This window comes from Phacochoerus africanus, chromosome 6 (genome assembly GCF_016906955.1).
Source record: "Phacochoerus africanus isolate WHEZ1 chromosome 6, ROS_Pafr_v1, whole genome shotgun sequence".
NCBI classification, from domain to species: domain Eukaryota; kingdom Metazoa; phylum Chordata; class Mammalia; order Artiodactyla; family Suidae; genus Phacochoerus; species Phacochoerus africanus.
The window spans coordinates 83729772-83743183 of record NC_062549.1 but is presented as its reverse complement, the minus strand read 5'-3'; the positions used below and the strand labels follow the sequence as shown (position 1 = coordinate 83743183).

Below are 13412 nucleotides of genomic sequence, written 5' to 3'. Positions count from 1 at the left end.
ACATGCTGCCCCAGCAAATGGATGCCATTTTTGTTTGAAGCACCACACCTGTGCTATCTTCTCACTGAAGTCAACCACCCACTCCAGCTATGCAGCTGCCTTAGGAGGGCACCTCAGTTGTCTCCCTAGTGCTATGGGCTGGGATCAGGCAGAGACAGGCAGACACTTACTAATGGGACCTCCTTTCAAACACAGAGATAGAAAACTGGGCACACGATGTAGTGGAGGTAGACTTGGACCCAAGCATCTGACTTCTGATCCCATTGCTCTTAACCAGGGGTGACAAAGTGTGGCCTACAGTACAAATCTGGGCAGCTGCCTGCTTGTCAGCAAAAGGTTGTTGGAACTTCACCACACTCACTGGTTTACATATTATCCGTGGCTGCTTCTATGTTACTCCAGCAGAGTTGAGTAGTTGTGAAAGAGATTTATGGCCCATACAACCTAAAATGGTTGTTATCTGGGCCTTTGGAGAAAAAGTTTGCTGAGCTCTGCCTAACCACTGGGTTTCAGTTGAGGGAGACCAATGGTAAATACTTTACACATAAAGGAACACAAAGAAATACACATCAGAGTCCTTGCCTCCAGGATCGTTCATTTACAAAAGCAAGGTGTCGCTACATACATAACAAGTTATTTAATAATGCAAGAGTTGGATAATGATGTGTTAACAATCAACAACATTGATCTTATGAGCCGGTGTATATCAAGTGCTCTTGTGCTGGGCACCAAGTCCAACACTTTTCATGCATTACAGAGTTTGTTCCTCACAAAACCCCTCTGAGATAGATATTGCTACCCACATTAAACAGAGGAAGAGCCCCAGGTCCAGAGAGCCTTTGTTTACCCCAAGGACACACCACTGGGAAGTACCGAAGATAGAGCTTGAACCCAGTCCATGTGACTCTAGAACCCATGCTCTTCACCGTCAGCTGAGCGGGGCAGATGGTGAAAGTCTCAGGACCTCGGTGAGAGGAGAAATTATTAAAGGCTGCGAAAGCTTCAGAGCAGAGGTAGAATCTGAGTAATGCCAAGAAGGATGGAGAGAGTCTGAGAAGCAATCCTCCCCACATGAGAGAAGACCATGTCACACATGAATCATGACCAGCTAGCCCTGGGGAGGGGACTTGGCCAGAGGACAGGTCTTTGCAAGGACTAACCACATCCAGACCCATTCAGAACATCAAGTAAGTGTTTACCAGCAGCCTTAGGCCAATTACATCCAATCCCATCACCACACATCATTGGGGGTGGTGAGGGAGCTCAGCAACTGCAAATGGTGCTGACAGGAGGTGCAGGCTGCAGGTGGCTTGGCAGTTGTCCCTGTGTCCCTGAGAGAGGGCCTGAGGCAGTTCTGTCCTAGAGCCTATGGGGAATCATGCGGTCGGGAGCACCCTAGCCACCCAAAGAGAGATTCGGCTCTGGTCTCAGAATGCCATACCACAGCCCCCTCCTTTAAAGGCACCTCTTCCTGTAGTCACCGTAATGGTGGGGCTCAGCATAGTGAAGAGCCAGGGCAGGGCAGGCATCACACTTAGGCATCACTGCTTACTGATGACAAGTCCTAAGACAAATCTCTTCGTCTCTGCAGAGCTTTGGTTTCCTCATGCATAAGATGGAGTATTGAGGCTGACCTCACCGAGTTGTCATAGAATGGGCTGTGAGATGGGAACCCTATGTGGAAATATCAGGTGTGCACAGGTAAGTGATAAACATCATTAGAGACAGAAGTTAAAGGTAAATGGAAAGCTGGCAACAAGGGAAGGAATCTGGCATAAATGAAGACTGTTCTTTGTCAGAATACAGTTCCTTTCTCCCAAATCAGCAGAGAAAAAGGGGCTCCTTGCTAAGGATGTGCACCTCACAGAGTGGCTTTCTCTTACCAAGGAGAAGGGCCTTTTTCAGCAGTAGAATAAAAAGCAGGGCTACCTCTAGTCAACACACTCTCCTCTCACAACCTCCCACACCCACTCAGAGCTCCCTGAGGTGCTAGCTGCGGACAAGAAGAGAAAAGGAATCATATAAATTATTTCCTTTGCCACGAATATCCTTTTAATACACCTTCCTAATTCTCAGCCTATCTGTCTCTCTCTTACACACACACATACACACACACACACACACACAATCTTCTTGTAACAGTTAAGAAAAATCAAGGTCCTCTCCAGTCCTGGTCTCTACACCTGTGGTTGTAAACAAGCATGTCTCACTAGAATTAAAATTTATTCTCAGCTAAAACACATTCACACAGCTTTTCTCTGCAAGTCATGGCTGGGCCCTCATTTGGTTTCTCAAATACTCATAGACTGCAGAAAGCCACAGAGAGAAATGGCCAATTCCTAGAGACTCTTCCCAAGGAGAACGTGTTTGAAGCATTTCCTGACTCATAACTGAACTGGAGCCACCCTGCCTCACAGCCGGGGGCCCCGTGCAGCTGTGACCTGGAAACACGATTTTGTTCTTCCTTCGCCAGCCAAGGAGACCACAGAGCTGGCAGGAGGGGGCCAGCACAGCTGCCACAGGGGCCCTGCCTCCTGTCAGCATCCCTCTGCCATCCAGACCACTGTATGTGGAGTCGAGATGGGGCTTGGAAAAGGAGGGTCTGAAGCAGGTAGACGAACGGTCTAAAATCCAGACCCAGCCCTGCTAGTTGATCATTCAGATTCATTTCGAGATTGCAGAATGTGCTGGCGATGTTTTTCTAAAGGGCAACCCCGGTGCTCCCAAGATGGGAAGCACCCTCCCCTCTGACATATTTATTCCATCTTCCGCAGGGAGGGAGGGGACAGAGCTGGCTCAGCAACCCCAAAATCTGCATCTATACCAGTCACTTCAGCGGGAGCTTGATAGTCAACTAGGCTGGAAATGGACGCCTGGGCCTTGAGCTGGAAGTGTTCTGTCCTGAGAGATGCCTAGTGACAAAGACCCCTGTGCAGTTAATATGCCTCTCCCCTTTCTCCACTGAGTCACATCATGGTGAATGACAGCCAGTCTTCAAAACAAGTCAATTGAGCCAGCATAGAAACTATTTTTCCAGAGACCTTTAGGGAACTTTGAGAAGTTTGTTGGGTTTGTTTTGGTTTTTTGTTGGTTGGTTGGGGGTTTTTTTTGGCTATGGTGTGCTGTGGCTTGATGTGGGATCTCAGTTTCCAGAGTTTGAACCAGGGTTCAAATCCAGGCCAGTACAAAGCACCAAGTCCCAACGACTAGGCCACCAGGAAACTCCCGAGAAGTATATTCTTGTATTTAGGTAAGAAATTAAAATGCTGACAATGTTGACTCAAATCGTAATTTGAGCAAGGGACTTGTTACATGTGATAGGAAAGTTTCACAATCTCTCTGTACCCCTGAGGTACCATTTTTAAAAACATCTTAGTTTGGGTTGCCCTTGAAGCAGATCCTGAGACTAAGGTACAGTACTTTATTTGGGAGATGTTCCCAGGAAGCACTGGTGGTATTACAGATTGAATTGTACCCTGCAAAGGACTGTTGAAGTCCTAACTCCCTCAGTACCTGTGAACATGACCTTATTTGGAAATGCTGTGTTGGCAGATAATTGAGTTAAAATGAGGTCATTGGAGTGTGTTGGAATCCAATAAGACTGTGTCTTTATAAAAAGGGGAAGGTTGGGGAGTTCCTGCTGTGACTCGGTGGCTTAAGGATCCGTCATTGCCACAAGCTCTTCAACCCCTAGCCCAAGAATTTCCAAATGCCACAGGTGCGGCTGTAGAAGGAAGGAAAAAAAGTGGGAGGGAGGGAAAGGGGAAGTTTGGACACAGAAACAAACTTGCGCACAGGGAGGACACCACGTGGAGGGGAAGGCAGAGATGAGGGCGATGCACCTGCAAGCCAAGGAGTGCAAAAAAATGCCAGCAAACCCCTAGGAGAGAGGCATGGAACAGATTCTCTCTCAGAAGGAACCAATCCCACTAACACCTTGATTTTGGACTTCTCTCCTCCAGAATTGTGAGGGACTCGATATGTTTTTTTAAGCCAACCAGTCTGTGGTCCTTTGTTACACAGATACAGTGAATAGATGGGGGACTCTGGAAGGAACAGGAAGGAACTCAATAAAGGGAGCCTTATAGGCTAGTTACCACTGTGAACAACGGGGCTTCATCATGCTGGCAAACTTGAGGAAGCAGTATGGAATAGGTAGTTCAGAGTTATCAGTCTGACAGCAAAGCTGTTGGGGTCTAAATTCAGTCACTGGCCGAGGGCTGCCTCTGCAGAGAGTTAAGCCTCCTGTACTGCCAGCCTGCAGTGCACAGGGCTGGGCAGGGCAGGGTCTAGGGCCAGAGAAAGAACTCGGCTGAGAATTGTAGGTGGCAGCAGCTGGAAGGCAGGCCAGGCACTGAGGGGGAGGTCAACGTGGCATGAACAGGCCCCATCCCCTACAAAGGATGGTTATTTAAGAAGGGTAAACTAGGGAGTTCCTATTGTGGCTCAGCAGGTTAAGAACCTGACATAGTATCCGTGAGGATGTGGGTTTGATCCCTGGCCTCACTCAATGGATTAAGGATTGGGCTTTGCCACAAGCTGCCATGTAGGTCACAGACACGGCTAAGACCTGACTTTGCTATGGCTATGGCATAGGCCCACAGCTGCAGCTCCAATTCAACCCTTAGCCTAGGAACTTCCATATGCCACAGGTGTGACTGGAAAAAGAAAAATAAAGAAGGGTAAAGTATTTCTGGCCCCTCTTTTCATTGGAACAATCCTGCCAATCAGTGCCCCTAAAGATCCATTTGCTTATTCTAATGGTAGTCAAAAGGAATGGAGCTTCTAAGCACATTTGTGCTCCTGCTACTGCCATACCTTTGGTACATACTTCCCCTTCTTGGGGTGTCTTCCTTCTTGCATTAAATCCTACCCATTCAAATCCTGTGTCCCCAGGGTGCCCCTCTCTATTTACCCCTCCAGCCCAGGTTTCTGAGAGCCCTTACATGTTGAGCCACTCAATACAGTCCTCTATTGAGCTTTTCTAGAACTATAATCTGCAGACCATTTATTTAATAGGGGTTCCCTGAAAAAATAAATGCCAAATGGGGCCGAATCAATTCACCCAGGATTGCATACTGTATCTCCCTGTCTTCCTCCTAGGGAGGTGTAAGGCACATTTGCAGAGGTAAGGTTCTGACAAGTCCTACAGTGAATCAGCAAAAATCAACAGCTTTCTTTTTCTTTTTTTTTTTTCCTTTTTTGTCTTTTTAGGGCCACACCCATGGCATATGGAAGTTCCCAGGCTAGGGGATGAATCGGGGCTACAGCTGCCAGCCTATGCCATAGCCACAGCAACGCAGGATCCGAGCCGGGTTTGCGACTTAACACCGCACTCATGGCAATGCCGGATCTTTAACCCACTGAGCAAGGCCACGGATGGAACCTGCATCCTCGTGGATACTAGTCAGGTTCATTACCACTGAGCCATGATGGGAACTCCCACAAAACCTTTCTTAAGTTTCCAATATGTCTGTCCCCTCTTTCCATGGTACAGTGTTCCCATCTTGCAGAACACAGTTTAGGGAACAATGCCTTTGTTATAAATGTCAGTGAACAAGATCTTTAGGTGTCACCTCCTTTGAATGAGGAATGTTGGCTCTTGGGAGCAGCCGGTCCCCAGAGGCAAGTTAGTACTGGGCCTGGAGTCGGGGTGGGCCATATGTCAGGGTAGTGAGGGCCGTGAATGGAAGGTGCCCCCAGGTTCTTCATCCTAGAACCATCCTGAGGGTGAGAAATGAGGTTCCAAGGAGGGCAGGGAGCTTCTAAGAGCCCTAGCTGGCATTCACTGGTTTTTAGCCATAAGACATCCTATTCCTAGATCTGCCCTTTTCCAGTTCCCTTTTCCACGTGGCAAACAAACTTCAACCTCTCCCTTGAGGCTGATGACTAACATAAGGTCTTCTACACCATCCAATGATAATATGGTCTACAGTGGGGAAAGGCTGCCAGGGTCAAAGCCCGCTCTGGGTGTGCTAGCCAAGTACCCCTGGGCCTCAGCTCCCCACCTGAAAAATGGGGACACTAGTATAAGTCCCACAGGATTAGTTGACCTAGTGCATATAAACAACACAAAAAACAAGCTCCTCTCAAGTGTTAACTGTCCTTGCAGCTCACATCATTTTACCAGACCAATCTCACACATCTATCGGCTCTCGGAATTTTGAATTTTCTGAGCACAGCGACTAGGACTTAGCACAGTGCATCACCTGGTGTGCAATAGTGCCTGCTCAGAAAACATATTTGGGGTGAGTTACGGCACGGCTATGCCCTGTATTTTATTTCTACCTCTGATAGTATTTCTAATAATGAAATGTATTGTTAAAATATGCCCTCCTGAATCTGGGGTTATTAGATGCAAACTATTGCATCTGGATTGGATAAGCAATGAGATCCTGCCGTATAGCGCTGGGAACTATATCTAGTCACTTGTGATGGAGCATGATGGAGGATAATGTGAGAAAAATTAAATGTATATATGTATGTGTGACTGGGTCACTTTGCTATACGGTAGAAAATTAACAGAATACTGTAAACCACCTATAATGTAAAAAATAAAAATAATTTAAAAATATATACCCTCTTGACTAATTAATAGAAAGATTACCTGGTTTTCTTTCATTGGTTTTAATCTAATGTTCCCAGCTAGATTAACCGGACAGATGCCCTGTCATTACTAGAGGTAAGATTGGCTGCTGGGGCCTTGGATCAGCAGGTCACTGTCCTTGTGGTCACCATGGCCCCGGGCAGTCTCAGCAGAGAAGTTAGAGATGTCTTTGATTTATCTATACACAGAGGCAATTTATCTGTCTCTCCTAGTCATGAACGGGATGCCAGGCAGGGAGGTGGGACACCCAGGTAGAACTGCATCACAGAAAGCTCTAAAAAAGGAAGTTCTTCCAAGTTCAAGGGGTCAATCCTGCTCACCCAAGGGAGGTCATCCATTGGTAAACAACTGATGGGAAAATGTGGGCATGACTCTCCTTAAGAAAATTAAACACGTCTATGCTGCAAAAATCCAATAAGTGAAAAATCAAGAAAACAGCTAAATTAGAAAATGAATCCTTAAATTACTGAATGATTCAACAATACTCTCATAGATATATTTTAAGTGTTATTATAATATTCCCTTCCACAAAACTTTCCAAGGGCCTCATCTAGTGGAGAAAGTTCCCTTTGTATGTGGCTGACATTTTATTTAAAAAAAAAAACAAAAACAGGTTTTGTTGAGGTATAATTATGTACTATAAGGCGTTTTCTGAACCTAGATATAAAGAACCTGTTCATTCATTAACCTTTGCTTGTTTGTTTTTGCCCTCACCTCCACATTGTGGGAGTTCCAGGCCAGGGATCAAACCTACACCATCGCAGTAACCAGAGCCACAGCAGTGACAACACCAGATCCTTAATCTGCTGAGCCACCAGGGCACTCCTTAAACTTTTATTTTATTTTTTATTTTATTATTATTATTATTATTTGCTTTTTAGGGGCTGTACCTGTGACATATGGCAATTCCCAGGCTAGGGGTCAAATCTGAGCTACAGCTGCTGGCCTATGCCACAGCCACAGCAACACCAGATCCAAGCCGCACCTGTGACCTACACCACAGTTCATGGCAATGTCAGATCCCCTACCTACTAAGTGAGGCCAGGGATCGAACCCGCATCCTCATGGATAATAGTTGGATTCATTTCCATTGTGCCACAAGGAGAACTCCCAAATTTTATTTTACACAGACAAAAACATTCTGGCTCTGTGTGTGTGTGCGTGCGTGTGTGTGTGTGTGTGTGTGTGTTTATAGCTTTCTTACTACCAATCTACAATCTGCCTTGCTCTTGACAGGATTCTGGGAGGAGCGCTGACCTGAGCTTCTCCTGAAGCTTCGGGAGACCATGTCCTATGAAACAAGGCCCTCAAGCAGAACTGTGGTCCTGCAGGTGGGTAGGTCAGGGCCTGAGCCATTAACGGGCAAAAAACAAGAAAAATGGGAATTCGGCCTGTAAGAGCTGAAGTAGAAGGAGATTAAATGAAGCTCCCCAGCAGCATCAACTGTCCCCGTCCAAGGTTTCCTCTCGGTAGGGATGACCCAGTGCATTTCTGCACCTCCTGAAACAATTGAAGGCTGTCTCCCTGCTCATAGAGACGGCCAGTTGGCCACCACCAGGACCTCAGGGTTGGACCAAATTAACATGGCCCAGCCACCTGCAGCCCTCTTTCAGTTGCCATTCCAACATGAGAACTTGTCACACAGACCTGGGACCCGAGTACCCAGCTCGGGAAATACCATTCCCTTACAACAGGGCAACCTGGTGGCCCAGTGGAAAGATGACTGGAGCAAAAATCCAAAGTCTCGGGGTCAAGTGCTGACCCTTCCCGCTTGGGTGCTATGTGACATTTGGCTGATTCATTGATCCCTTAAACCTGGTAAAATCTGGAAGTAGAACTTGAAGCTGTCTATCCTCTCTATATTCTGTGATTCTGTCATTCTGTCAGCCCCACTTAGGTCACAGAAAATCTTCCCGTAGAGGCCCCAACTACTGTTCTTATCACCGAAAGTAAAATTCACTGACAGCATCCCCCACACCCACTCCAGCTAATCACAATATTACTACAAGCCACTTCTGATTACAAGATAGTTACACTACAGGAGAAGTGCATTCCTGATGATTTTGCAAAGTTCAAATTAATTTCTCAAGAGAATACATGCAAAATAAATCACATTATTTTAAATTGTGAACGTAAATTGAAATCTTAATTTTTTTGTATTGCATTATTTTGAATTTGCATAATTCAAATGCATCCCATTAAATGTGATTTGTATATTCCTTTGGAAAGTTTTTTTTCATTTGTCTTTTCTTTGTTCTTTGTTTTTGGGTTTTTTTTGTCCTTTTTTTAGGGCCGCATCCGTGGCATATGGAAGTTCCCAGGCTAGGGGTCCAACTGGAGCAGTAGCTGCCAGCCTACACCGGAGCCACAGCAACACAGAATCCATGTCATCTCTTCAACCTACACGACAGCTCACGGTAACGCCCAGGGATGAAACCAAGTCTTCATGAATACTAGTGGGGATGTTACCGCTGAGCCACTATGGTTACACCTCGGAAAGGATTTTTTAAAAAATCTTCAGAGAAAAGGAATGAAGGGATGGCACAGAAACATAGTGATGGGGTCAAACTTGATGGAGAAAGACCATGGGTTTGAAGGAACTCTCTGGGGAAAGCGTCCAGGACCCGGACCATAGAGAGGACTCCCTAGAGAGGACCCAGCAGCAAGATACCATCTTCAGCTTCTTTGGGTGAGCATTTGGCCCTGAATCGGAGATGATTAGCCAGTTTGGAGGTTAGATTTCTTTCCGTTTTTAATTGAAATTACTCCAGGCTTGAATGCCACTATAAAATGTTCAACTCTAAATTTAAAAATCCCTAAACAGCCAAATCCTCTCAAGCCCTTGGGTCAGAGGACCTATTTTGTGCTCTTCAAAATGGCTGACAGGAATTTGCTGAGGACGCGATGGTCTGAAACCAAACTAAAAATTAGTTCTGCCTCAGGTCTGAGGCTTCGTGTTTTAAAGCCATAACCAGAAACTCACAGATATGTTTTTTCCAAACTAAAGAAATCAAGAAATTGTCATGAAGATCAAACACTGCTCTCCAAACTTTCCTTTTCACATCCTCCCCACTGGCCAATTTGGATTGCTAGAGTTTGTGATAACTTTATTCACAATCCACTTTTGGTTTCCAAGTAGCTCCCTCTCCAAGATGGAATTACAAAGCTTTGAAAATTACAGGCACCCTTCCTCTCACCCTGAAGAGCTATTCCTGACCAAGTCCTCTGTTGAAATGGAAGGAATTTGCTTTATAGCAGCCTCCCTTGTGGAATTATGGATGGGGACATTTAACAATACAGCATTTGCAATGGGCAGGTGAGAACTGGCCAAGTTTTTAAAGGGGATTTCACAGGCCAGGTCAGCAGGGAGATGGATGGGTGAGCTGCGCTGGATACAATTATTTGACTTTCTGAGCTGTTCTTTTGAAGCCTCTACACTTAATACAAAGAAAAAGAATAATCCTCTTTGCCATCCTTTTGTAGCTCAATCTTTATTGTTCCCACCGAAATCCAAAGAAAACAGACAAGATTCATTCTGTCCAAAAAGCATTTGTGTATTTTGTATAGGTCTGGGTTTTGAAGCGTTGATAGCAAAGTGGGAGAAAAGACAAAGATTCCCCTCTAATCTGAGGAAATCAAAGGGGGAATTTCTGAAGCTCTCTAGCCTAACTCAAAATAGTCCTGGGTGGCATCTCCTGATATATGCCTCCTTTGCTGTTAAACTCAGCATGGAAATTAGCACAGTCTCACAAAATGATGAAAATTAGACCAGACCATAAAGAAGTAAGCCTGTAGGGAAATTAAGACTTTTTCACAAAACCTGATGACATGACCTACAAAACTAGGCAAGTTTTCTTTCACCTACAGGCTCTCAATCACTCAACATCCACCTCTAAGACACCGGCCTAAACAATGTGCTGGTCGAGCCAACTATCTACAGAGTTGTTTGTCTGCCTTGGGGCACATGAAAGATGCTTAGTAAATATTTACTCATTGATAAGTGAAGTGACTGACCCAGACTATTTGTTTTATTTAAGGGTAAGAATTCCTTAATTTTTTATTGCTGGTACCACAACCACAATTTATAGTACAGTGTGCCATGAGTGTAATGAAAAGAAAAAGACAAAGCTAAAAGAGATAAAAGGCCTTAGGAATGTACATCTAATTGGCACTACATTGCATTAATCAGTTAATTACTTTTTTGCAAACCGTGGCTATGGCAGTCTTGAACTAGAAGGGTTTCCTGTTTAAGCTGCAGTAACTTTTCTGACTATGCATCATGGTTCTTTCTGTAGCAGATTTTTATAGGTCCTCTAATGCCTTTATGATGACTGCCTCAAAGTAACCTGTAGCTTTTCTGACGATTCCTCACTGTCTCTCCCACTAAGAACTATAGCCCTTTACTGCTGAGTTTTTAGAACCTTCTGCTCACATATCTCTCACTTACATCATCAGATCCATAATCACCACATGGGCAGCCCTAGGTTCTTCCACCAAAACTGGCCCCCTTCATGGGCCCATAATTTGATTGCTGTTGTCCACTATAATTTCCAAAATCTTTAGTTTCCTGCACCACCACAGTTACCAGTGCTGAAACATCCGCCTTCTTCGTAACCACCATATCCTCTGTCATCACCAGCATTTCTACCACCTTGGTTTCCATATCCTGGCCCCCCACCACCATAGCCTCCTGTAATACTATAATTAGGACCATCATGATGGTTGCCACTGTAACCTCCAAATCCATTATTTCTACCACCATCACCTCCTTAACTACCTCTGCTGCCACAGCCTCCACCACCATAGTCTCCTCTTCCAACCAAGGTGTCCACCATGGCTAAAGTATCCTCAATGACTTATAAAGTTATCACATCCACTTCTACCTCTTTGCAATCCCACAGACTACACTTCTTATTTAGAAAGTTTCTTTTTCACCTCACAATTATGCCCATTAAGGGTGCAGCATTTCGGAGTTCCCATCATGGCTCAGAGGTAATGAACCCAACTAGTATCCATGAGGACGAGGGTTCAAGCCCTGGCCTCACTCAGAGGGTTAAGGATCCAGTGTTGCTGTAAGCTATGGTGTAGGTCGCAGACACAGCTCAGATCTGGCATGGCTGTGGCTGTGGTGGAGGCCAGCAGCTACAGCTCTGATTCGACCCCTAGCCTGGGAATATCCATATGCTGTGGGTGCAGCCCTAAAAAGACCAGAAAAAAAAAAGGTGTGTATTTCTGAACAACAGTTTTATTAATGGGATCATGATCACCCCAAATCGCAAAAGCTAATTCTCTTTTTCCACTGTACCTGTCTTCTATAACTTCTATGATTCCAATCTTGCTATACTTTTCAAAGTAGTCTTTTGAATTATATTTTTCTGTATGTCTTTTAATGCCACCAACAAAAATTTTCTTCACTATAAGATGGATTTTGTTTGTTTGTTTGTTTTGGTTTTTGGGTTTTTTTTTGTCTTTTTGCTATTTCTTTGGGCCGCTCCCGCAGCATATGGGGGTTCCCAGGCTAGGGGTCGAATCGGAGCTTTAGCCACTGGCCTACACCAGAGCCACAGCAACGCGGGATCCGAGCCGCGTCTGCAACCTACACCCCAGCTCACGGCAACACCAGATCCTTAACCCACTGAGCAAGGGCAGGGACCGAACCTGCAACCTCACGGTTCCTAGTCGGATTCGTTAACCACTGCGCCACGACGGGAACTCCAAGATGGATTTTATGAATGCTCTCTCTTTGGTGCCACGACGCCCATCATTCTTGTGTGGTCCCACATACATTGCTCCATCCACCTCTTGTGACCACAGGAGTAAGTTATGAAACCAAAGCCCCTAGAACATTTTGTTTGAGGGTCTCTCATCACCATATGGCTTGTGTGCCCCGTTTCTCAAAATAGTCTCTTAAACTATCATCTGTAGTTTCAAAGCTCAGAACAGCAATAAAGTTTTCTCAATTGCTCTGATTCCTTTGGATCATGGCCATGGTGTAAAGATATGTATAATTTAAAGGACTTTAGCAAGAATAGCAGATCAGGAAGTATTTTTAAAGCGGCAAACTTTTTTTCCTTAAAGTTCATATTTTCAACTGAATGCTGCATGCAAGAGAACAGGACAGAGAATTAAATCCTTGCCAACTTAGAGAGGTCTATGATGCCTAAAAATATGCTGGCAGAAATTTCAGCAAAAGCACCAGGCCCCAAGCTAAAAGGCTATTTGCAGCATTTTCTGCTGGGCACCTCCTCTTTCTCCCTTCCAGTCAGTGCTCTCTTTCCCAATGACAGTGCAAGGGAAATGTCCCATCCAGATGGTTTGAATAATCAGATATTAAAAATAACTCTGGAGTCCCCTGGTTAACAAACCTGACTAGTATCCATGAGGACACAGGTTCGATCCCTGGCCTTGCTCAGTGGGTTAAGGATCCAGCGTTGCCATGAGCTGTGGTGTAGGTTGCAGACCCAGCTCAGATCCAGTGCTGTTGTGGCTGTGGTGTAGGCTGGCAGCTGTAGTTCCGATTCGACCCCTAACTAGGAACTTCCATATGCCCTGGGTTCAGCACTAAAAAGACAAAGAATAATAATAATAATGATAATAAAATAAAAATAACTATCAGTCTGGCAATACCAGCTCTCTACAGCCAAAATAGGTTACCAGGAGCCACCTTATTGAATTGCTTATCTATTCTAAGGGCAGAAAGAAAAGCATCCAATGCATTTTGACTCTTTTAGTCAAGACTCACAGAATGTCCGCTGTGGGGAGAACTGGTGAGAATTTGGGGAGCTGGTGACATTTTCTGCTGACA

The 13412-nt window shown here is 45.1% G+C and overlaps 1 protein-coding gene and 1 pseudogene across 2 annotated transcripts in view; both read right to left on the bottom strand.

The window, feature by feature from the left end:
- CD247 (CD247 molecule) overlaps positions 1 to 13412 on the bottom strand; it is a 90559-nt gene that overhangs the window by 68232 nt on the left and 8915 nt on the right. The window lies entirely within an intron of this gene.
- Positions 9071 to 11687, bottom strand: LOC125129375 (heterogeneous nuclear ribonucleoprotein A3-like; annotated as a pseudogene).